This window comes from Aythya ferina, assembly GCF_964211825.1.
Source record: "Aythya ferina genome assembly, chromosome: 1".
NCBI lineage: Eukaryota > Metazoa > Chordata > Aves > Anseriformes > Anatidae > Aythya > Aythya ferina.
Window position 1 is genome coordinate 13,721,103 of NC_140296.1, and position 23,881 is coordinate 13,744,983.

Genomic DNA, 23,881 nt, shown 5'->3' on the forward strand with positions numbered 1-23,881 from the left:
AATAAATACAAAATATTCTCATGAATAATTTAAGCTAAACTGTTCCTGTTAAAGTAGCGTACAATTCACAATGTCTTATTATGGCATTCTTATTGTGCATGCTGTCTTCATCTCTAGTTCTAAAGAATTAAAAAAACAAATGTTAGATTACTAAATATGTTACTAGTTGTGCACCCAGGAGCCCATGTAACAATTACAAAAATTAAGGGTATGTAAGGAAAATCTAGACTTTTACATTAATAATTGTGTTTTATTCAGGCTTTTATACTCCGAAGTTATTACCAGGTGTCACAACAAATTTTCTCTCAGAGAACTTTCTGCTTTTAGAACTCATATTGCTTTAAAGGTAAAACAATAGTATCTAAATACCCTGCTGTGTATCTGACATCAAATAATGAATTCACAGCCAGGAAAATTGAGGCTAGAAGTGAATAGGTAAATTTTACCAATCACAGATAGTCTTTGGCAAAAGGCATTGGACGGTTTGTGCAAGTATGGTCCTGTACTTTTTTTTTTTTTTTTCTGTACTACAAATTGGTGTTTTCAGTAATGTGGTGGGTTGGAAGGAGAAAAAATATACTCATTATGAAAAAAAATAATGGTATTGGATTAAAATTACTATAAGTTTTACTGCTGTGCTGAAGTTATCTAATCCTACAGGTTTGTATCTTGTGTTGTTCTGATATTAATGCAATATCAGACCCCACTGCAAACTAAAAAGAATATTTTCATTTAAAAGCAGTAGTCTTCTGAATGAGTATCACTATGTTTAAACAAAAATTAAGTTTCACAATTTCACACCATCATATTAAAATAATTATGATGGTTGACATTTTAAATCCCATTGCTTATATGTTTGTTTGTTTTTTCTTCTATCTAAATTACATGCTAAATTACATGTGATTTTCAGTTGGTGGTAGTGGTTTGTTTTCCCCACTTAAAAAAATATCTGGTATTTTACTTTGATGATCTGTTCACCAGGCTCACTGACTTAAATAGTCTTTATTCTGACTCTCCTGTCAGAGTAGAGTGTGTGATTTATCTGTTTTTTTATCCATAAAGATACAGCCTTAACTAAGTGGTCTCTTGCATAATCAGGCTGGCTTGAAGTTCACTAAATGCAATCTTGCACTGTGTATCTCAATTAATCTTGCAGACTGTGGCTAATCACATCCCCACCAGGCAGGCTCACATATCTCACCAAGCTGGATTATTAAAATCCATATTTCACGTTAACAGCCATGTGTGTGAGATTAGTTTCTAAGTAGTAATGCATCTGCCATAAATACCTCATATCTGGTATCTTCTGAAATACTGCTGCTGTCAAAGATGAAAAAGCATGATATGCATTCAAAACTAGTTTACATTTCTTTTTTATGGGCAACTGATTTTTTCTTGGGTCCTTTGTTCTGCTATACCTAAAAACAAAACAATAACATTAAAGCACAGAGCACAGAATGTAATGAAGACAGAGCTTGATAAATTATATATTCTGAAGAGATTGATAGAAGAATATAATTCTATTAACTTTATTCATTTTTTATCATTGCGAGTAAAAGTTTAAGTGAGAAAACCTACATTAATGTAGGTTTGTACCATTATTAGTCATACGTTAAGGGCTGAATTCCATTTTATAGTGAAACTTTTTAAATCTGGAGTAACTCCCATAAGACCAGTTGGCCTAGAAATTGTCTTAGCATTGTCATTTTACTAATTACATCCTAGAATAAAACACTTTCCATCTGATTGGTAGACTATTAGCAGAAGATCCAGACACTGAACCTAGTAGTTTCAAGTCTCTCAAGTCTGTAAAGGCAACTGATGCTACACTTCATGTCCCATACTTTTAAAAGGCAGAATTTCTGTTTAACTCCCTGTGGCCTTCAATATGGTCACAGTATGATTGCCTTCGATTTGCAGTAAAGGCGTAATGGAATTTTTCTCAGAACATCACATCAAAGATGGCTGTGGTTTAAAGGGCCATCAGAGGATTTAAAGTGTTTAGCTGCAAGCAAATAGGCTTTGCACTGCATTGCTAAAGGTGATGATGCTTTACTTTAAGGAAGTACAAGAGATTAATATGTTTATTATTTTCCTAATGCACCATACTCCTTGATCTTACTCATCATTCCCATGGGAACACACCAGTGTCTGTCTGCATTCAGACAAGCAATGATTCTCACACTGCTGTCTGGCACAGGCAGTTCCAGCTGACTGTGGGACTGATGGGCACAGACCCTACCCTTTCACAGCCTTCCAAGCTTTCTGACATGCAAATGCCTGAAAATCTCCTAATAGGTGCTAACAGGTTCTTAACAGATCAAACTGATATTCTGGTGATTTACAGACCAACAGCTCAATCCTTCCTAAGGGGGGGGTGGGGGGGAGTTTATTTTTTTTGTTGTTGTTTTAGAATGGTTTAATTCCAGTGGTCTTTCAGCAATGGTGTGGTGTTTCTTGGAGTTTTGATGCTTGAAGAAGATAGACAGATAGTGGAGAAGGAGAGAAGCTACAACTTCCAAGAGTAACTGAGTTTTGTTAAGGACCACACTGTGTATTCACAACTTAATATTAAAAAGATATAATTATACTTTTCAAATCATCATATTTATGATGATTTCCTTTGTTGAAATGTATATGGAAAGTGACAGAAAATGCAAATGAAATGTTCCTGCTTTTTGAGCTTCCAATTGTACTTAAGGTCTATCAGTTACTCTACAGTTATGTTTAAATAAATAAGATAAAATAAAGGTGTAGCCATAAAAATGAGATTGTTGTATGAAAGCAGATAAATGAATATTTAAAATTTCATGTTTATTGATTATATATATATTCAGAAGCACAATTTCAAGATATAAAGATATAAAAAAATTAGATATAAAAAACAAACTTATTCAATGGGAATTAATATTTTCTTACATATTCTATATATACTCTTCTGACAGAAGAAACTGATTCACACTAGATCCAGTCAGAAAAGCAGCTGATTGTGCCATGCATTGTAGATGTGAGTGACAGACTTTCAAATTGCATTTCATAACGTGTGTTTCCTGGTATACTGAATATAGTGTAACAGCAGTAGTCCACTTTTAAATATTCCTAAACACTGTTTTATATTTATTTTACAAGTCCATCACAGTTTGAAGGAGTTGCTTGGATTTATTGTTGCTTATCTTTAACAAACTTCCATATGAAAGATGTTCTATTATCAGTCGTGAATTGCTGCTAATGTTTCAAAGTATGTCACATGAACAGGGAAAATGCATGAAGACATCATACAGCAAGGTAAGTGCTGAACACCCTCAAGGGACACGCAAATGAGAATAAGAAATATGCTATAAATCCTGAGGTCAAATACTTTACCTAAGAAGTACATTAATGCCCTGGAGAAGTGGTGCTTTGAGAGTTTAATTTCTCTTAGGCAAAGAAACAAGAAAAACAAAAAGCAGAAAAAGCCATCCAAACCTATGAATTCACTGATATCAAATACTGGTGTGGGGGTATAATAATATATTAATACTTAACAGCCTGTTGTGCTGTATTTTTTACAAATTCAGAATAACTCCTGCAAGCAATGTATCAACCAAAAATCAGTAGTCAGCAGAAGAGGACACAGATATAGTATGTCTCATGATTAGCATCAGAACAAACCAGCAGCCTAATGTATTAGAGAATGGCTGTTACTCAGGGTCATCAGGTCTGGTCTGGTCTGGTCACAACGGTTTTATGAAAATTACTAGAATAATAGAATCTCTGTATCTGGAAGGAACCCACAAAGATCATCAAGTCCAACCCCTGGCTCTGCACAGGACCACCCAAAAATCAGACTAGATGTCTGAGGGTGTTGTCCAAACACTTCTTCAACTCTCTGCCAAGCTCGGTGCTGTGACTACTTCCCTGGGGAGCCTGTTCCAGTGCCCAAGCACCCTCTCAGCGAACCTTTTCCTAATATCCAACTTGAACTTCCATATCACAGCTTCATGACATTCCCTTGGCATATAGGTCTTACATCTGTCCCAGCCAGCCAGCCAACCAGCCCTTCCTATTTATCAATACTATTTCTATCAAATTATTATTTGATTACATTGAGGTATTTGAAAACTGAAATAATACATGCTGACTTTAAGATATTTGATAAGAGATTAATTTCAGACGGTCTCCTATGGTATTCTCCCGGAGAAGTTGGCAGACCATGGCTTGGACTTGTACATTCTTTGCTGGGTTAAAAGCTGACTGGATGGCTGGGCCCCGAGAGTAGTGGTGAACAGAGTGAAATCCAGCTGGCAAGTGGTATTCCTCAGGGGCTGGTGTTGGGGCCAATCCTCTTTAATATCTTTATTGATGACTTGGATGAGGGAATTTCACCCTCAATAAGTCTGCAGACGACATCAAGTTGGGTGGAAGTGTCAATCTGCTGGAGGGTAGGAAGGCCCTCCAGAGGGACCTGGACAGGATGGGTCAATGGGCAGAGGCCAATGGGATGAGGTTCCACATGGCTAAGTGTCAGGTCCTGCACTTTGGTCACAACAACTCCATGCAGCACTTGGGGGAGAGTGGCTCAAAAGTTGTGCAGAGGAAAAGGATCTGGGGGTGCTGATTGATGTTCACCTGAGCATGAGTGCAGTGTGCTCAGGTGGCCAAGAAGGCCAGTGGCATCCTGGCTTCTATGAGGAATAGTGTAGCAAGCAGGACCAAGGAAGTGATCATTCCCCTGTACTCTGCTCTGGTGAGGCTGCACCTCGCGTACTGTGTTCAGCTTTGGGCTCCTCACTACAAGAAAGACATCGAGGCCCTGGAACTTCTCCAGAGAAGGACTAGGAATCTAGTGAAGGGTCTGGAATAGAAGTCCTACATGAGGAGTGGCTGAGGGAACTGAGGGTGTTTAGTCTGGAGAAGGGGAGACTCAGGGGAGACCTTATTGCTCTCTGCAACTACCTGAAGGTAAGATGTGGGGATCTGGGGGTCGGCTTCTTCTCACTTCTCACAGGTGATAGGACTAGAGGTAATGCCCTCAAGTTGTCCCAGGAGAGGTTTAGGTTGGAAATCAGGAGACATTTCTTCTCCGAAAGAGTAGTGAGGCATCGGAACAGGAATTGGCTTAGGAAAGTGGCGGTGTCACCGTCCCTGGGGGTGTTTGAGGAAAGTTTGGACCTGGCACATAGGGACATGGTTTAGTGGGTGACATTGGTGGTAGGGTGATGGTTGACCCAGATGATCTCGAGGGTCTTTTCCAACCTTAATGATTCTACAACTCTGTGATTATGACAAAGTAACTACGCACTCCAACTACTTAGGTGCATGTGATATTTGAATAGAGAGTTAGTCTGATATTTTGACTAATCATGTTCATAAAACCTTAAGTTTGACCGACTGTCTTTAATTACAGTATTTAATTGTACATATGTATGATTTTGCTTTCTTCTGAAATACTTTTGACTGTTTGCTTAGCAGTAGCTGAGAGGGAAATCCTTCATCTGGTTTGAAATAATTCTACCTGCAAAGCATGATAAATTATGTTATTAGTATCAAATCAGTGTTAACCACTGTTGGAAGCAAGGGAAAAAAAAAGTATTTTAAAGTTTTAATTTTTAAGATTTTTAATTATTAAAGGTCTTTTCATACATTGACTGCCTTAATTTACATGAAAAATGTGAAGACTTCTATCGCTTACTTCAATTTAATGCGTTCATTTAATTCAAATTGCATATAAGGCAGTTTAACCAAACTAAGCAATCTTCAGAACAATTATAGTTCTAAATATATACTACTTAATTGTTATGTGAAAAGCATCACACATAAGAGGGGATACTACTGCCTAAATAAAATCTTTGGAATGAAAAGGATAGATGAGTTTTTCAGCAGCAAAATGGTTTTATCCACAGTATTTTCTCCATGACTTGTAAACCGCTTTCAGATAACAGTTTCACCTTGGACTTTCAAATACAGTTCATCTGTCTTTAGCTGGTGATAGGAAAAAAAAGAGGATTTGGTGTACTAAAGGATCCTGGAGTTTTGCAACAAGCAAGCAGGATTTGTAGGTTTAGATCCCCGAAGTACCTACGACATTCTCACAAACTATAATTCAGATCTGAACAGAAAAAAAAAAAAAAAGTCTGTCCTTGTACAGGAAGCTTGCAGAGAATAAAGAAGTTCTGTATTTTGTACCTTTTTAACTTTCTGTGAAGAACATCATGTGAGTGTGAAAATATACAAGTAATTTCAGAATTCAGTGAATATATGAGAAACCAGGCTACATCACAAAATCTTTGTATGTAAACAGGTATCAAAAAGAATCTAGAATCCTGCAATTCCCAGTTAGTGGCATTATCATGGCATTATCTCTTGCTTTCTTTCCCGTTTTAAGAATTTTCAGTTAAAAAAAAAAAAAAGAAGGAACTGGTCTGTAGAACAGTACGGGTCTTATGCTTAAGCTGTCTTGCCAAACAGGAGGGTAAATTTCAGGACTTGAATCTTGAATATTTTGGCTTAACCCAGCAGGCAGCTCAGCACCACACAGATGTACGCTCACCCTTTCCCCTGGCCAGTAGGATGGGGGAGAGAATTGGGAAAGAAAAGTAAAAGCTTGTGGGTTGAGATAAAGACAGTTTAATTGAACAGAAAAGAAATATTATTATTATTATTATATATTTATTGTTTATTATTTATTTTATTATATTATTAATTATTATTATTAATTAATAGTAATAATAATTATTATTATATGACGAACCAAGTTATGCACAATGCAATTGCTCACCACCCACTGACAGATGCCCAGCCTCTCCCTGAGCAGTGGTCCCCACCCCACTCTGACCAGCCACACCATATTAATTGTTCCTTATGATGTCAGATGATATGCAATATCCCTTTGGCCAGTCTGGGTCAGCTGTCCTTGTTTTGTCCCCTCCAAGCCCCTTGTGCACCCCCAGCCTGTTCACTGACAGGGCAGGATGAGAAGCTGAAAAGTCCTTAACTTAGTGCGAGCGCTGCTCTGCAAAAATTAAAACATCAGCGTATTATCAATATTATTCTCATTCTAAATCCAAAACACAGCACCATACCAGCTACTATGAGCAAAATTAACTGAATCCTAAACCTATCAATCCTAGTTCCAAAACCAGAACAAAAGTCAATCAAAAAGCCAGGGAATTTGAAATCGTTTGTCGTATTCATGGGTAGTTTTGGCTTCTCTGATATTGCATATTTCAACCCCAAAATACTGCTTACCTATTTTTTTTCATTAAGGCATGCTACCAGCTCTGTGTTTTTCTTTACACCACTACATATTGAAAGGTAATGCAGTACTTTATTTAATCATGTTATTCGTTGTCCTTTCTGTGTCAGCCTACTAGCCACTGATGCTGTTCAGAAAGCTGAGTCCACAGAACACACACCTGCATCATGCTCACTGTAGATCTGCTATGCCAGTTGTTCTCCTGTCCTGGGATTAAAATATCCAATGCTGCATTACTTTAATAAAAGCTGAGGTGACAAAGCATGCACCTGTATTATTGTTCACTCCACCTGTCCTGTTACTCTCATGTCTCTTCTCACAACAGAGCATCCACCATTAGTGAAAGTAGTCTGCTTACACACAGCTTCAAATGTTATGCTTTAGTTGACAAGGAAATCTTAAGTACTCAAAGACAGTCAGTCCAAATAGCTGTTATTACAAGTTATTGTTACATCGTAAACAACTTTATACTCGATCCTACTCTTTCAGATCATGAAAGAATTTTCCATTGATCTCAATGAGTGATGACTTTGGATGTGCCAGCAAAAATAACAGATTTTATTTTAAAAAGAAGAAAAAAGAATAATAATCCAACCATATGAAGTAGTATAATTGTTTTCTCTGGTAATCTTAATCAACTTGGTTAAAAAAAAACAAAACAAAACAAAAAAAAATCAAACAAACAAAAAAACTTGGAATAACTGCTTAAGTAAGATGCATAGGCAATATTATCAGTGGCTGTAATGGAACAGTAAATGGGTTTAACAGTAAGTTAAATACTTACCTGATTAAAAGCCTGACTAATGTTGCAAACAATGTAGAGTTAAATGCTGTGATAGAATAATTCAGGCTGGAAGCAACTGCAGGAGGTCTCCAACCTCCTGCTCATAGCAGGGTCAGCTATAAGGTCAGATCAGGTTGTTCAGAGCTTTTTATCCACATCAGAGGACAGAGATTACTCAGCCTTTTGGGACATCAGGTTTCTCCCTATATCCAGTTTGAACTTCTGTCTCACCATCTATTTTTATCCTGCCTTGAACAGCTGTGAAAGCTGTTCTTTCTGTGACTTCCCCATGTGCTCTGGTGGCGGCTGTTTAGGTCCCCAAAGATGTCTCTGCTCCAGTCTGACCAAGAACAGCTTCTCCTCACAGGGCTCATACTTGAGCTCCTACCATCGCCTCCCCTGAACTCCCTCCCATTGGTCACGCTTTCTTGTACTACAGAGCACAAAACTGGATGTAGTATCTATATGGGCTCTTGCAAGCACCATGTAGAGGGTGGAAGTCACTTCTCTGTGTCTACTGGCTTTGCCTGTGTTCCTGGGTCGCCTGGCTTTGCCTGTGTTCCTACAGCCCAGGTTGCTTTTGGTTTCCTTACTGCCAGGGCACACACAGTATGGGCTCATGTTTACCCAAGGGCTTTTATTTCAGAGCTGCTCCTCAGCCTGCAGGCCTCCAGCAGAAGCATTTGTAAACAAAACATAACAGTGGAAATTAAAAAAACAACCAAACCCTGAAAATTTACATCTATCTTCACATTGAAGAGGTAAAGGCAACCAAGTTCAAATAATAAACTAATAGGACACACACACACACACAAAAAAAAAAAAAAAAAAAGGAAAAAAACACAAAAAAATATATATATAATAATGGTGATAAATCTTGCATATTCTGAAGTGGCTGTAGCCTCAGACCATTCTTCTAACACCATTGAACTTAAATGTTAGTCTTGCAGTTTATGCAAGTTACGGCAGTGTGCAAACACAGAATTACATGAGTCAGTTTAATACAAGATTAAGTAATGTAAGTGTGTGCACGCTCAGCCCAATATGACCTAGATGTGTTAGGCAGATATGCAGGAACAGGAAATTAAATTCAGCGAAGTTTAAGAAAATTTTGTACACTGAGATGTCATCCATTTCCATGCCATCCTGTGTCATCTTTGCTGCACTCCAGCTTTCAAAGGCTTCTGTTGTTCCTGCTAAGTCAAAAAAAGTCAGCATCTTCTTTCTCTGTGTTACCATTACCACTCAGAATAATTTTTTCTTCTTCAAATAGGTCTTTCAATTTTGTGCATTTTTAAAAGAAACCTTTCCAAAAAGATACATTGATAGTATACAAGTGACCTGTAATTCAGAAGAACCTCTCAGAACACAAACCTCTGTGTCTAAGTGTACAACAGCTGTTTTGTCAAATACTATGCTAGGAGGAACTGCAGTTTGGCTTAACTAAAAGAGAGTTGTCTTCACTGACAGCATGATATATTTTAAAAATAGATTTACTTATTTTTCTGGAATATCTTTATTTTAAGGTACTTATTTATTTATTTATTTATTTTTTCCCCAGACAGATTAATAAATTTTCCAGTTTTGATCAGAAATTAGTGTTATACTCTTTGTGAAGGAGTGCTACAGTCACCACCTCTAGCAGCTCTGGAGCCTGGAGATTCTTCCTGCCTGGCTGCTGGAACCCAGCCTCCTTTCTCTTGTTTGGTTAGTCAGCAAAGAAGTTCACAAGTGAAAGCATACACATGACAATCTGCAGGTTAACAAACACTCATTTGTATATCCCAAGTACTGGCACAGCCCTTCTGCCTATCCAATACCTCTGCTTGTATCTTGAGCCCCAGCAGGTCCAGCTACTGGCTCACCAGTGAAGAATCATAGTATCATAGAATGGTTTGGGTTGAAAGGGACCTTAAAGATTAATTCCAACCCCCCTGCCATGGGCAGGGATGACACCCACTACACCAGGTTGCTCAAATCCTCATTCAACCTGGTCTTGAACACCACCAGGGATGGGGCATACGCAACTTCTCTGGGCAACCTGTTGCAGTGCCTCACCAACCTCTGAGTAAATAATTTCTTCCTTATGTCTAATCTAAACCTACCCTTTTTTAGTTTAAAGCCATTATTCCTTTTCCTATCACTACATTCCCGACAGAGTCTGTCTTTTTTCCTTTAGGTACTGGAAGTCTGCTATAGATTCTCCTTTCATCTTCCTCTTGTTTACCCCTTCTTAACAGTTACAAAATCTCAGTGATCTGCTCCAAAGCTGAGCATGGAGCTTGTTGATGGCTCAGCTATTAGTGCCTGGAGACTTTGATTTTTGGCATCATCTGCTTTACCTTGTTTAAGTTTCTATCTTACTGTATTATTTTTTGCTTCCACCTTTACATATTATTCTCTTCTGTGTTGCTGAAGTCCTTGATTGGTTAACCTCAATGAAGCAGATGCTCTCAACTTCCACATATCTATTTTACTATAAACATTTAATACATGATTTGGTTTTAAATATATTATATAAACATTTATCAGAGTAGTATGAAGCAATACGCCTTATGGATTTTGTACTGATGAAGAAATTAGACCTGCCATGTGCTTTTCATTTTCAACTACATGTTGAAAATGTTATACTATAGACATTTTTTAATCCCCAAAGCCCATCTTTAAATATTTTTCTATTCACATTTTTCTTGGTCTTTTAGGACCTGTCAAAATGATGTAGTATAATATTAGTCTTGCTGTTCCATTGACTTTAATAAAATTTATATTACACACTAAGCTCTCCTTTTTTTTTTTTTTTTTTTTTTTAAATAACACAAAGTTTACCAAGAATATTTCATAAAGTCATCCCCATGCTTTTTTTTTTTTTTTTTCTGTTTTATATATTACGTCAGTTACTGGGTGCTGTTACCATCCTAATGCTATATTGTCTGGAAGCATCCAGAAAAAAGAAGAATATATTTTTCTCTAAAACAGTCTGCTCTGAAGTCTTTTTAAATCTGAAGAAGATGGAATTTCAAACTTAAATTCCTTTTACTATCATGCATAAAAGCATATAATCAGAGGTCTATAAGCTTGTCACTTGAATGAATATCTTTACTAAATTAAACATGATCTGATCAGAGTTTATAAAGTATGAAGAACTCAAAATATTTGTTAAACATAATCTTAACTTAGATACCATCTATAAACATTTTTTTTTTCTTTTTTAATGGGCAGAACTCATATTTTGCATCTCATTTCAGAATTAGAAATATTATATGGGATTTATTTTACTCATCTTTAGGTTTCTACTTCTGAGCTAGTCACTTTCAGTGCAGCTCTAAATCTTTGTAAAAAGCACTTTATAAATACATTTCATCCACTTTGGTGGGAGATTAATTATGCTCTTCGTCTGAGGTTTATTTATTTTTCTTCACTCACTACAAAACAACACTGAATGACTTGCATAATGTAGGCATCTGTATTTGGTTGTGTAAATCCCATCCTATTACTTTTTAGTATAGGAGTGATTGTTAGTGATTGTTAAATGTGTTGTTAGTTCAACTGTTTTTATTATTAAGGAATGCACTATTTATCATGAAATTCAGTTTTCTGAATTCCACACTTATGTATAATTCCCACATTGCAGGTAGCATTTACAGTTCCCTCAAAACTAAATAGAGATATGAAGATGTATTTGAGAGTAGAATTTTGATCAAAGAAAATCACAATGCAAAATAGTTTGTCACTTTCCTTTTTAGAGTTCTTTAATGTATTTAAAATTAAAATAGCTAATTATTTGTTAGGTTTTGTTTTTTTGTGTATTTGTTTAGTTGATCACCTAGTTCTAGCAATTTGCTTTCCAACTACGACTGTAACAAAGCCTGATGGTATAAGACGGTTTCAGTAACCTATTTTTTCTTCTTACACCGTGATTATTATTTTTTTTCTATATGAAATTTAAATATTCTGTACATTGCTCTTGTATTTATAGAAATTAGACAGAATTTACTGATACCAGATCAACCACAATGCATAGAAACACCCCAAGTATGTCCACTATCTATTGTATGAGGAAACTTTTTTGATCCAGAAACATCATGTTTATTTTTAAACTGTGATGTGCCAGTGAGTTACACCACTGCAGTAACAGAGTCTTGAACAAAAGATGAAATAGCTCTATGTTTTGATTTCTGGGTATTATTGTTATAAGTTAATTTATATATGCCCATTTGTATGCAAAATTTTTAACAGATTTAACAAATAATACTTGAAATGAATAACTACTCCTTCAGTTAATCATAGCTATTTGTGGAAGGAAATGAACTAAGTTCTAAGATACTGGGTTTTATTTTACCCCATTTGGTGTTTCTAAATGCTTTCTGGACTAGTAATTCTATAAAGATTACTTTATTTGAAGGTGAAAAATTTTAAGGTCAAATCTGAGACATACATAAATGGAAGGAAGACTAAAATGAAAATGAAAATATTTTCAGCCTAGACTAGGAGAAAAAAAATACTTTTAGAAAAGTGGCAGTGTGCCAGCTTCACTGATAATAGTTGATAATTACCTTCAACAGCAGGCCACACACCTGCTTCAGAAGATATAATGGTGTAAATCATTATCCCCTGAAGTCCCAAGATTTTATTTTTAATTTTCCTATTTGGACCCCTAAACTCAGCATTATAGGGACAGATGGTCGAGCATGACTACTGTTTACCAGAGCAGAGCTCTCCAATTTCTTTGCAAGTGAGGAGAAAGCACTGCACTGTGGGATAAGGCCAGACTCTTCCCATAAGGCCATAAATTATTTTCATGCCTATAATAATTTTGCTGATCAGGACTTTAAAGGTGACGCAGTGATGGTAAACATACTCCCATAACAAAACCCACCATAACCCTTACTATCTATGGAATATAAATACACTGACTCAAAACAAACAAACAAAGAAAAGAAAACACTTGTAATATGGGTAGTAAAGATTGCCATAAAGATTTGTGAAGCTAAAAATGGAGAAATAGATATTTAATAATTCTATTTATGGATGTAATCAAAAGGTTATATTTCAATCAGTGTTTAAGCTGGTCTCAGTAGAGCCCAAAACAGACTAAAAATGACATTGGTCTTTCTGTGACATTTGGTTTGAGGAGTAAACATGCATTTAATCTCAATGTGGAAGACATGCTTTATTTGTTTTTCCTTGGAGACTAATGTAGGTTAACACATTTTCTTGTGAAAAATTTGAAGATTACACCAGAATTACAAATGATAAAGCTGAAGCATAGAGGGACTAATAGATTTTCCTGCATCTAAAATTAGCCATATAACCTAGTCAGTATTTCACTATTCAGTGCTGCTCAGAGATGACATTGAAACACTTTTTGTAGAAACTGCTGGTGCTGAACAGGAAGGAGGGAAGGAAGGAAGGAAGGAAGGAAGGAAGGAAGGAAGGAAGGAAGGAAGGAAGGAAGGAAGGAAGGAAGGAAGGAAGGAAGGAAGGAAGGAAGGAAGGAAGGAAGGGAAAGAAAGAGAAAGAAAGAAAAAGAAAGAGAGAGAGACAGAGAGAGAGAAAGATAGAAAGAGAGAAAGAGAGAAAGAGAGAAAGAGAGAGAAAGAGAGAGAGAAAGAGAGAAACAAAGAGAGAGAGAAAGAGAGAAAGAGAAAGAGAGAAAGAGAGAAAGAGAGAGAGAAAGAAAGAGAGAGAGAAAGAGAGAAAGAGAAAGAGAGAGAGAAAGAGAAAGAGAGAGAGAAAGACAGAAAGAGAAAGAGAGAGAGAGAGAGAAAGAAAGAAAGAAAGAAAGAAAGAAAGAAAGAAAGAAAGAAAGAAAGAAAGAAAGAAAGAAAGAAAGAAAGAAAGAAAAAGAAAGAAAGGAAGGAAAGACAGAAAGAAGGAAAGACAGAAAGAAGGAAAGACAGAAAGGAAGGAAGGAAGGAAGGAAGGAAGGAAGGAAGGAAGGAAGGAAGGAAGGAAGGAAGGAAGGAAGGGAGGGAGGGAGGGAGGGAGGGAGGGAAGAAGGAAGGAAGGAAGGAAGGAAGGAAGGAAGGAAGGAAGGAAGGAAGGAAGGAAGGAAGGAAGGAAGGAAGGAAGGAAGGAAGGAAGGAAGGAAGGAAGAAAAAGAAAGAAAGAAAGAAAGAAAGAAAGAAAGAAAGAAAGAAAGAAAGAAAGAAAGAAAGAAAGAAAGAAAGAAAGAAAGAAAGAAAGAAAGAAAGAAAGAAAGAAAGAAAGAAAGAAAAAGAAAAGAACAAATATTTCTGCAGGGCAAAGCTAGTATACCAAACACAGTATTTTTATATTATCAGTAGGTAATTCCTAATAAAAAGGTACCTAATATTTCAGTAGCACAGTGAAACATATTGTGCACTCTTCTTTTTAAGTTTCTCTTCAAACTGAGGTTACAGCCTTTTACATTGTTTCTTGTCCATACTGAGATATTTCATTAATATCTTCCCCACTTCCTTAATCCTCTCCCGACATCCCACATTTGCTCCCCCCACTAATAAATAAATAATAGATAAATAAATAAATAAATAAATAAATAAATAAATAAATAAAAAGAAAACTATAGAAGGAAAACTGTAATGTAATATGACCAATCATGGAATCTTTGAAACAGGTTTTGTTTCTGAAAGGTATATTATTTTATTTTTTGCTTACTTGTTTGATTGGTATTGGGTTTTGTTCCTTTCTTAAGTTTTTCTTTCAATAACAACTAAAAATATAGACATTTTGTCCCTGGATATTCAAACCACTGAACACATAATGGAGAAGTGCATGAATTTTTCAAAGACCATTTATGCTGCTTCATCTCTAAAACGAGTCCACTGAAGTTTACCCATCTTGCAAACTGTTTAGAGTTTGAGGAAAAGGGGGCACATACTTAGGTAAGAACACGCTATGCTTGGAGTTAAGCATCTTTTATTTATTTTATTTTATTTTATTTTATTTTATTTTATTTTATTTTATTTTATTTTATTTTATTTTATTTTTTATTCATATTAGTGTGTCTTTGTAAATCAGAATGCTGTGTAATGCATATCATTAAGGGAATGCAGCACATAGTGATGCTAACTTAATATGACATAGATACTTGAATTATTCAAAAATATTAAAAAAATGACTGAATAAATTTTAGATGTTAAGTTATTGATGCCCATAAATACTAGTAATAGATGTCTGAATAAATGTTTAATCATAGTTCTAGACAGTGTATTATCTTAAATAATTAGAATGACATTAGGCTTATAGAATATATAATATAGAAAATATAATATAGAAAATATTAGTATTATCTTAAATAATTAGAATGACATTAAGCTTATAGAATAAAAAGTCTTTCTAACGGCAACAGTAAGTCTACATGTGAAATAATAAGGATTTCAAGCAAATAACCTTGAAGAAATTTACATGACTTAAAAATGTAGTTGCCACTGTTACTTTCTCTAAAGTTCAAAATAACTGCTTTTGTTTTGCAATTGACAGTGGTTGAAAAAAATGCATGAAGTAATAAAGTTGGGTGTCATATACTGTGTGAACTCAGCTTTAATGCACTTTCTAAATTGCTGTTCATCTTTGAATCACACCTCAAAGTAGCAAACACATATTCTACATAGTTGGAGTTTTAATGAAAAGTTCTAGGCTTTCAGAGACTGCTTTTCCCCATATAATATAAAACTTGCAAGCACAAGTAAGCATTATAACACTGAATTCCTCAAAACATTTATCCACATTGCAAAGATAACAAAGTAGTAGGAAACAATAGCTATTTTATAAATACATTTGCACAACTTCAGGTTGTGTAGTTTTCATAATACATAATGCAAGAACTGCTCAAACTTTTCAGTGTATATATAATGACAATGATTCTGTGATAGCTTCAAAAGATTTTTTTTTTTTTAATGTAACCAAATTCAATAAGCAAAATTGGAATCTAATGAAACCTAACTTTATCTATATGAAGTATTATTCTGTACTCCTTGAACGCCTTGATCTTGGTCATATAAAACTGATATTTCTTACACTTCACCTGTCCTGCACACAGGAAACAATGTGTATTCAGCTTGAAATTATTATTTCTCTACTGTGTAAAATGTGCAGCCTAAACATTCATACAGTCTTGAGGTCTGCATTTGAGCTGTGAGGATGACAATTACTTCCACCTTTCCTCTGTCTACCACAGTAACACTAACATATTGAACGAAAGTGGATTAGTTGTGTCTCTCTTTCTGAAACTAAAGTCCATAAGACATTTTTCCCACAAATAGGAGGTTAAGGGAAATTATGAATACTTAGGGACATTTTTCCGTGTTTTCACAGGTCTGAGACATACATGATACTTATGTTTTCGTTCTCTTTCATCTCAAGTTCTTTTGTCTTCTGTAAGTGCCATCTTCACTCAGACACATTCCCACACAAGGGACATCTACACATTTTTACTCATTTCCATGAGGGCTTGTGTGTTACATAAATTAAAAGTTATTGTCTTTATCCTTCTGAAGTATCAGTAATACTCATTATCTGGAGTCTAATCACTCTAACATCATAGAACTTGTCTCCTTTCTACCCCTCTGTATTTCTTTTCACAGTTAATCCCATATTAAGGTATAAAAATTTAATAACATTGCAAGTTCTTTCTAAGTCAAGGAACATGCTTTAATAAATATAATTATCTTTCCTAGGAAAAAAGAACTGGCATATCAAAATTGAAGGAACCTTTGTTAGACATATACTGCACTCATGCTGCAGAAGGATGGTCAGAAAGATTAAGTCTGGAAAATTATATGGAATACTTGCTGTATTTCTGGCACATTTTTACAGAGTGTATTTACCATAGAAAGAATGCAGAAAGGAAAGACAGGTGTTATGTTTATATTGATTTATTTAAATAACAATAAGGTTAAAACTTTTATTCCAGACAGCACATTTTACCTTTAAACAACATTGTGCTGTAGCTCATACATGTATGTACAGAACTATATAAGTGGTAGGTAATATAAGCATATGAAGTGTATCATTGGATGATAAGGTCTCCTGAGGTCTCCCTTTGATCTTTATTCTGTCTTGTTTCTGTAATTTATAGTAGGCAATTTAATAAAGATGCCTAAATTTCAGTGTTATTACTGAGTATATGACCTTCATCAGGATATATCATTTTTCATTTTATGTGCTTGCTGTCAATTTTGCAATTGTTCAATCTATGTGATTTTTTTTTTTTTTTTTTTTTGTACATGGATTATTCAAACCATCTAATGCTAAACCTTTCATTCACCTCATTCATGTCATATAGAAGTAATGCAAAAAACTTATGTGATGTAAGCAGGGAGGAGAGTCCCTACAAAGCAGATTTTTTAAATGTAACCTAAGCACACTTCTAAGAGTCTGTTTCTGAATACATTACCACATCTGAACAAATTATGACTAGCAAAGTAATATAGCTTTAGCATATTCAAAATCAAATCCCCCCCCCCCCCCTTTTTTTTTTTTTTTTTTCCTAGTCAGGTGTTCTGAAATTCCAGTGTCCCCTGCTGGAAGTAAAGGAGTGTGTAGATTGTAAGCCTGCCCCCCTAGGAAGAAACTATGTTTGGTCATGCTTTCTTTATGATTTCTTTTTATTCGTTGGCGATTATTTTATCATCATTTTACCGTGTCCCATAATAACATATTATTAAGCAATTTATTATTTTCTGCTAAGCTTAAGAAAGGAAGATATCGAAGATCACTGAGTTCCTTTCAGTTCTATGATAGTAGGTGTCACAGAATCACAGAATGTTTGAGGTTGGAAAGGACCTCAAGAGATCATCTAGTCCAACCCCCCTGCTCAAGCAAGGTCACCTTTAATATGTTGCAGAGGATATTCAGGTGGGTTTTGAATATCTTCAAAGAAGAAGACTCCACAACCTCTCTGGACAGCCTGTTCCAGTGTTTTGTCACCCAAACAGGGTGATCTAAATAAAATATTAGGGGGTATTTCTTCATTTTGAGATTTCAGCTGTTTATGTTATGCTAACAGAAATTCCAGACATCTCCCAGATAAAGAGAATAAGACAAGAAGTTTTGATTACCTCTATGTAAAGAATTCATGACCAAGAAGGAGTCAAAAAAGGGAGGCATAACTGTACCGACAGAGTACAGTATTGATGAGATCTGAAATTATACTTATGAGAGGGTAGAGGACACACCTGTGCAAATAATCTGTCAGATTTTATATGTCAAAGACAATCCAACATGACATAAAACTATAAGAAATAAAAATTAGTTCTTTTCATAACTATATCTATTTTCTCCTGTATGCTTTTCTCTAAATTTTTGGCATATATTACAATCAGTGCTTGAGAAGGAATAATATCAGTTTATGCTTCTCCGTTGGCTTATAATTAAATATTTTATTAATATATATATTTTCTGTTGTTGTTGTTGTTCTGAAAACCCAACAGTGTAATTTCCATAAGGTGGAGATTTGCAAGCTTCACTTATATTGTCTTTTGCTATGCTAATACGGTGAACAGTTAAACATCTGATTGTTACTAACCTACAAATTAGTCCTTGCAAAAATTCAAATTCATTCATGCTGAATAGTCCAGAAAGCAGAATTTTAGCTCCATGTGGGGTATGTCAAACCTTTGCAATAATCTATTTCTGAAATAATTTCTGTTTCTGAATCTAGCTGAGGAAAAGAAACATGACAAGAGTATGACTCATGTCATCTGTCCCAGATGAAACAACACTTAATTTTCCAAACCCTAAGATCAAATGTAAATATTAGACATCTTTTAATCATATCCATAGAATACAAAACCTGAAAAAAATAAAAGTAAGGAAATCAGCGCTGAGTACTGTGTGCAGTTTGGGATGCCACAGTGTAAGAAAGATAGAAAACTGTTAGAAAGAGTCCAAAGAAGGGTAACAAAGATGGTGAAGGGTCTAGAGGGGAAGATGTATGGGGAGTGGATGAAGTCACTTGGATTGTTCAGCCTGGAGGAGACTGAGGGGAGAACTCATGGTGTTCTACAACTTTCTCCTGAGGGGGAGTGGAGAGGCGGGCGCTGATGACCTCTTAGGTTCTCTGGTGACCTAAGGAAATGGCTTGAAGCTGTGACAGGGGAGATTCAGGCTGGCTGTTAGGAAAAGGTTCTTCACTGAGAGGGTAATTGGGCACTGGCACAGGCTCCCCAGGGAAGCAGTCATAGCACCAAGCCTGCCAGAGTTCAAGAAGTATTTGGACAACACTCTCAGAAACATAATCTGATGTACATTTAGTTAGTTAGTTACATACTTATTTATTTATTTTGGTGTGGTACTCTGGGGACCCAGACGTTGGACTTGATGATCATTGTGGATCCCCTCCAACTCAGATATTCTATGATTCTATGACTCTATATTTACTTGCAGAGGCTTTCCAAGCCAAAAAGAGAAGCTATGTCTTTCTAATAAACTATTTGTTGAGCTCTAACTATGGATGATATAGAATATGCCATCCCTTCCTTTAATAAGAAGAATTTTCTGACAGCTCTATTATTATCAGTGATAATTATTATCTGATTTTAAAATATTTACTAATAATGGCCTCAGTGTAGATTTTTGAAAAATATTTAAAAATTAATAAAATGCTTTTAAAAATATAAATTCTAATAGAATATAAAACAAACAAAAAATATATAGAAGTTTAAAGGTGGAAAACAGTCTCATTCTAATTATATGCTAGTCTCATTCTAATTATATTGAATGCTTTTAATACAAAAAATATGACAGACTGTTAACGTCCTTTACAGAACATAAGAATTAAGACAAAAATAACCTGAAGCATTTCTTCCTCTAGTCCATGCATTTTAAGGCCCAGCTGCCCAGCTTAAATTTTGTTTCTTCTGCTGGTAATATCTGTTATCTGATCTTGAAATGGAATTCCTCTGATGTCACTAAACTCAGTTCAGTAGTGACCTAGGATAAATTTCTATACCTACTTATCATATTAGAGGTTAAATATTACAACACTTGCAGCAAGATTTCATGAAAATCAGACTAGCTTTCTCCATTGTCCCTCTTGGAAAATCTGGTAAACCTAGTACACCAGTAGGAACCCATGAAGAACATACAAATATGTACAATATTTCACACTTATGGAACATTTAGTTTACAGATTCTTTGAAAACAAACAAACAAACAAACAAACAAAAACTGTGAACACCAGCAGCTATCACAATAAAATCAACAAAATGTCACTAATCCAGAGGAGGGAGGTATTAAAGAATAACATGACCTTCTTTGACACAAATTTTAGGACCTTTGTCATCATAAAATATCAGATTTTGCCTTGAAAGAAGAACAAAGCTTGGCAGTGTTGAATATCCAGTCTGATTGCATGCTTATCCAGTCTGATTGATGATTATCAAGAGTGTGATAAACAGAAGTAGTATGGAGGCTGATTGTTGTTGTCCAAAGAAATGTACTTGCCAGTTCCCCTTGGAAATTAGTACAATTTATTTACTTAATCCTCTGACTAAGTCTCTTTTGACATTTTCAGTGTGAGTGCATAGACAAGGATCCGAAAGGATCATTGGTTTTGTTTTGTAGATTGAGCCAGATTGATGTCAAGGGACTTATACAAGGTCATAAACAGATCTGTGTTACACTTGGGAGTGTGTCGAGCTGGTCCTATATGTAAAGTTCTCTGGTTTTGCTTTTCTATTCACTGTATCATTTTTGAAATCTTTCTGACATAAAGTAGACTTCTAAATGAAATACAGGAGCTCAAAGTGTTTTTGTGATAGATTACTGACAGATTTTCCTTTTTAGAATGACTACTGATCAATTTTAATCTGTCAGCAAGGAAAGTATCACCTGATGAACACCTGTAATAATTTTAAAAACATATTTGTTCTTATTTTAAACTTTTACATCTTTTTACTTGCCTGTCTAGCCAATATTCTTTTTGGCATAATGAAGTAAAACAGTTATGAAAGATTTTTTTTTTATTATTATTAAAAGCTCCTTCTCTGAAATGCCAGCCTTTTGTCAAATTTAAATGAAGAATTTTCTTTTGGGGATGCAAAGACACTCTCTGAAAGATTGCCTGTTTCTGTGAGTGGTGGTTTCTCTCGGGTGGGCAGCCTAGCTCAACCACAGCCACTCTCTCACTCCCCCTCCTCAAAGGGAAGGAGGAGAAAATATGATGCAAAGGGCTCAAGGATTGAGATATGGATGGGGAGATTGCACAATGATTATTGTGATGGGCAAAACAGATTCAGAGTAGGGAGATAATAAAATTTATTGCCTATTACTAACAAGCTAGAGAAGTGAGAAACAAAGGACAGAAAACAAAAATGCCTTCCCCCCATCCACTCTCTTCTACCTCCTCCCCCTAAGCAGCTCATGGGAACAGGGGAATGGGAGGTGCGGTCAGTCTATAGCACTTGATTTCCACTGCTCCTTCATGGTCACTCTCTTCCCCTTCTCCAACGTGTGCTATCTCCCATGGGATGCTATCCTTCCAAACTGATCCTCCATGGGCTTCGCACAGGCATCAGCTCTTCAAGAACTGCTCCAAATATGGGTCCATACCACAGGGTCCATCCTTCAGGAGCACGCTGCTCCAACCTGGGTCCCTCATGGGCAGTAGTTCCTGCTAGGTCGCCTACTCCTGTGTGGGCTCCTCTGTGTGGGCTACAGGTCCAGCCCAGAATCTGCTCTGGCGGGGGTCATCCACAGGCCACAGCCTCTTTCAGTGCAGGTCTAACTGTTCCACCATGGTCTCTTCTATGGTCTGAAGCATGGGACCCTGTTCCACTGTGGTGCACCATGGGCTTCAGGGGGACTACCTGCTTCACCATGGTCCTCACTACAGGCCACAGGGGACTTCTGCTCCGGCATCTGGAGCACCTCTACCCTTCCTTCTTCACTGACCTTGGTATCTGCAAGGCTGTTTCTCACTCCTCTCTCTCTCCCAGCTGCTGTTCCACAGCACTATTTTTTTTTTTTCATTGTCTTAAATATGCTCTCACAGAGGCACAAACAACATCGCTTATTGGCTTGGCTCGGGCCAGTGGCAGGGCAGATTCTGGATTCTTCTTGCAGAATCCATCCCTATGGCCCCCCTGCTACCAAAACCTTGCCACGTAAACCCACTACATTGTGGAATGTTTCCAATAGTTCTTTCATGGAGAAAAAGGATGTATGCACAAAAAGGATGTATGTGGACACATGTATGTGAACATGTATGAAATAATTAAAAAATAGAAAGAACAATAATAGAATTTACAGCCTGTAGAAAGAAAGAACTTTTTGATGGTGGCCTGTTGGTCTCTTTGTAGTAGAAGTGTTTGGAGGGTGTGTTTGTGTGGAAGATTCATCATCAACAAAAAAAAAAAAAAAAAAAAAAAAAAAAAAAAAAAAGTAGCAAAAAAAATGAGGTTTACATGTTCTAAATTTGGCTGACATTGTCATTACTGTTTCTTATTGTGCCATTTTTCACTGGTCTTGCTGTTGTAAAAATTTGATGTCCGGGAGAATAATGAAGTTTCTAGAGTAATGAGTAGGACCATGTGGGAAAAACAAACTCAAATTGCCTGTGTAAATCAGTAGACTTCAGTCATTTCTGGGGAGTTTGGGGAGTTTGTAGCCCATTACCTGCACCAGTGAATTTGAATGCCTGTTAGGCCAGTCAACCATGACAGGTGCAGGAAGAAACTTAAAAGGAAGTTGGAGGCAAGGGAAATGCATGTTTTTCTTGTTCTAGTTTGCCTCTCAGCGTTCTCTCTGGGAATGCTATTTCCTCCTGTTGACTCTTGTCTCTCTATATACAACATATTTTTTCTCTGTATTAAACACAGATACAATTTCTCCTAGTGCTTAACCAAAGACAACGTATTAGGCAGTCCTTTGGATTCTTGCCTTTAGTATGTCTTCAATTAATGCCTACCTGTACTATGAATATAGATACGAATGACTTGCACTGTAACTGTAGAGTCTGATATTCTATTTGAGACAAAGAATACATATTATATATATATATAGATATATAGATATATATGTGTGTGTGTGTGTGTCCCAAGCAACCTACTTCAACATCTTGTTCAGACTATTATACCCTCTACTACTTCAGTAAGGCAACAGCTACAACATACCTTTTCTAAAGGTTCTCTAGCTTTGTTTTTACACCTTGCTCTACACCTTTTCTTAGCCTGAAGCTCCCACTTCAGAAGCCCACATTTCTGGAGTGTATATTCTCAAACAAACATCCACTTTTGACAATCCTGTTTCCATCAATTATTGCCAAAGTACAAAAAGAGACTGGTTCAGGTTCTTTGAGGAAAAAAAAATTAGTAAGCGGGCCTTTCTGTATTGGGCACAATCACAAACTCATAGGAAAGCCCAAATTACTAGAGACTGTAGATCTGTCCTGCTTTCTCACTATTTTATTGTCCCCATCTAGCAGTTTTAAATTAGTACACTATACATTCTTCTATTTTTTTTAATGAACATTTGAATGAGAAGATAAACAAAATCTTTATATGTTATCAAAGAAAATGGTGGTAAAAAGCAGTGCTGTCTGCATAGCATTCTTATTTGAGAGCAATGAAAAACAAATTTTTTATTCTAAAGTAAAGTATTAAGAACGCTTGAATATTATCTCCACATAATTACATATGAAAACATTTTCCACTATTGGACAGTCACTTTGGTTTACTAAGTATATCTATAATCAGGATTACTTGCTGTAACTGGAAAAATGTGTAGGAGTTGAATAGTGAGATAAAAACAATTAAAACCTTTGAGTATGTCTTTGTATTTTCTTTGGATGATGTTCAGGAGTGTAAGTAGGATTCATTTGAAGAGTTTTGGTGGAAATTATGTAGGAAGATATATCAGGAATGATCAAGATTTCCCTT

General features: G+C 35.9%; 1 protein-coding gene across 5 annotated transcripts in view; it reads left to right on the forward strand.

Annotated features, from left to right (window-relative positions):
* Window positions 1-23,881, forward strand: part of CNTN5 (contactin 5) — a gene marked incomplete at its 3' end in the record, with an annotated part of 695,558 nt that overhangs the window by 373,061 nt on the left and 298,616 nt on the right. The gene's annotated exons all lie outside the window — the stretch shown is intronic.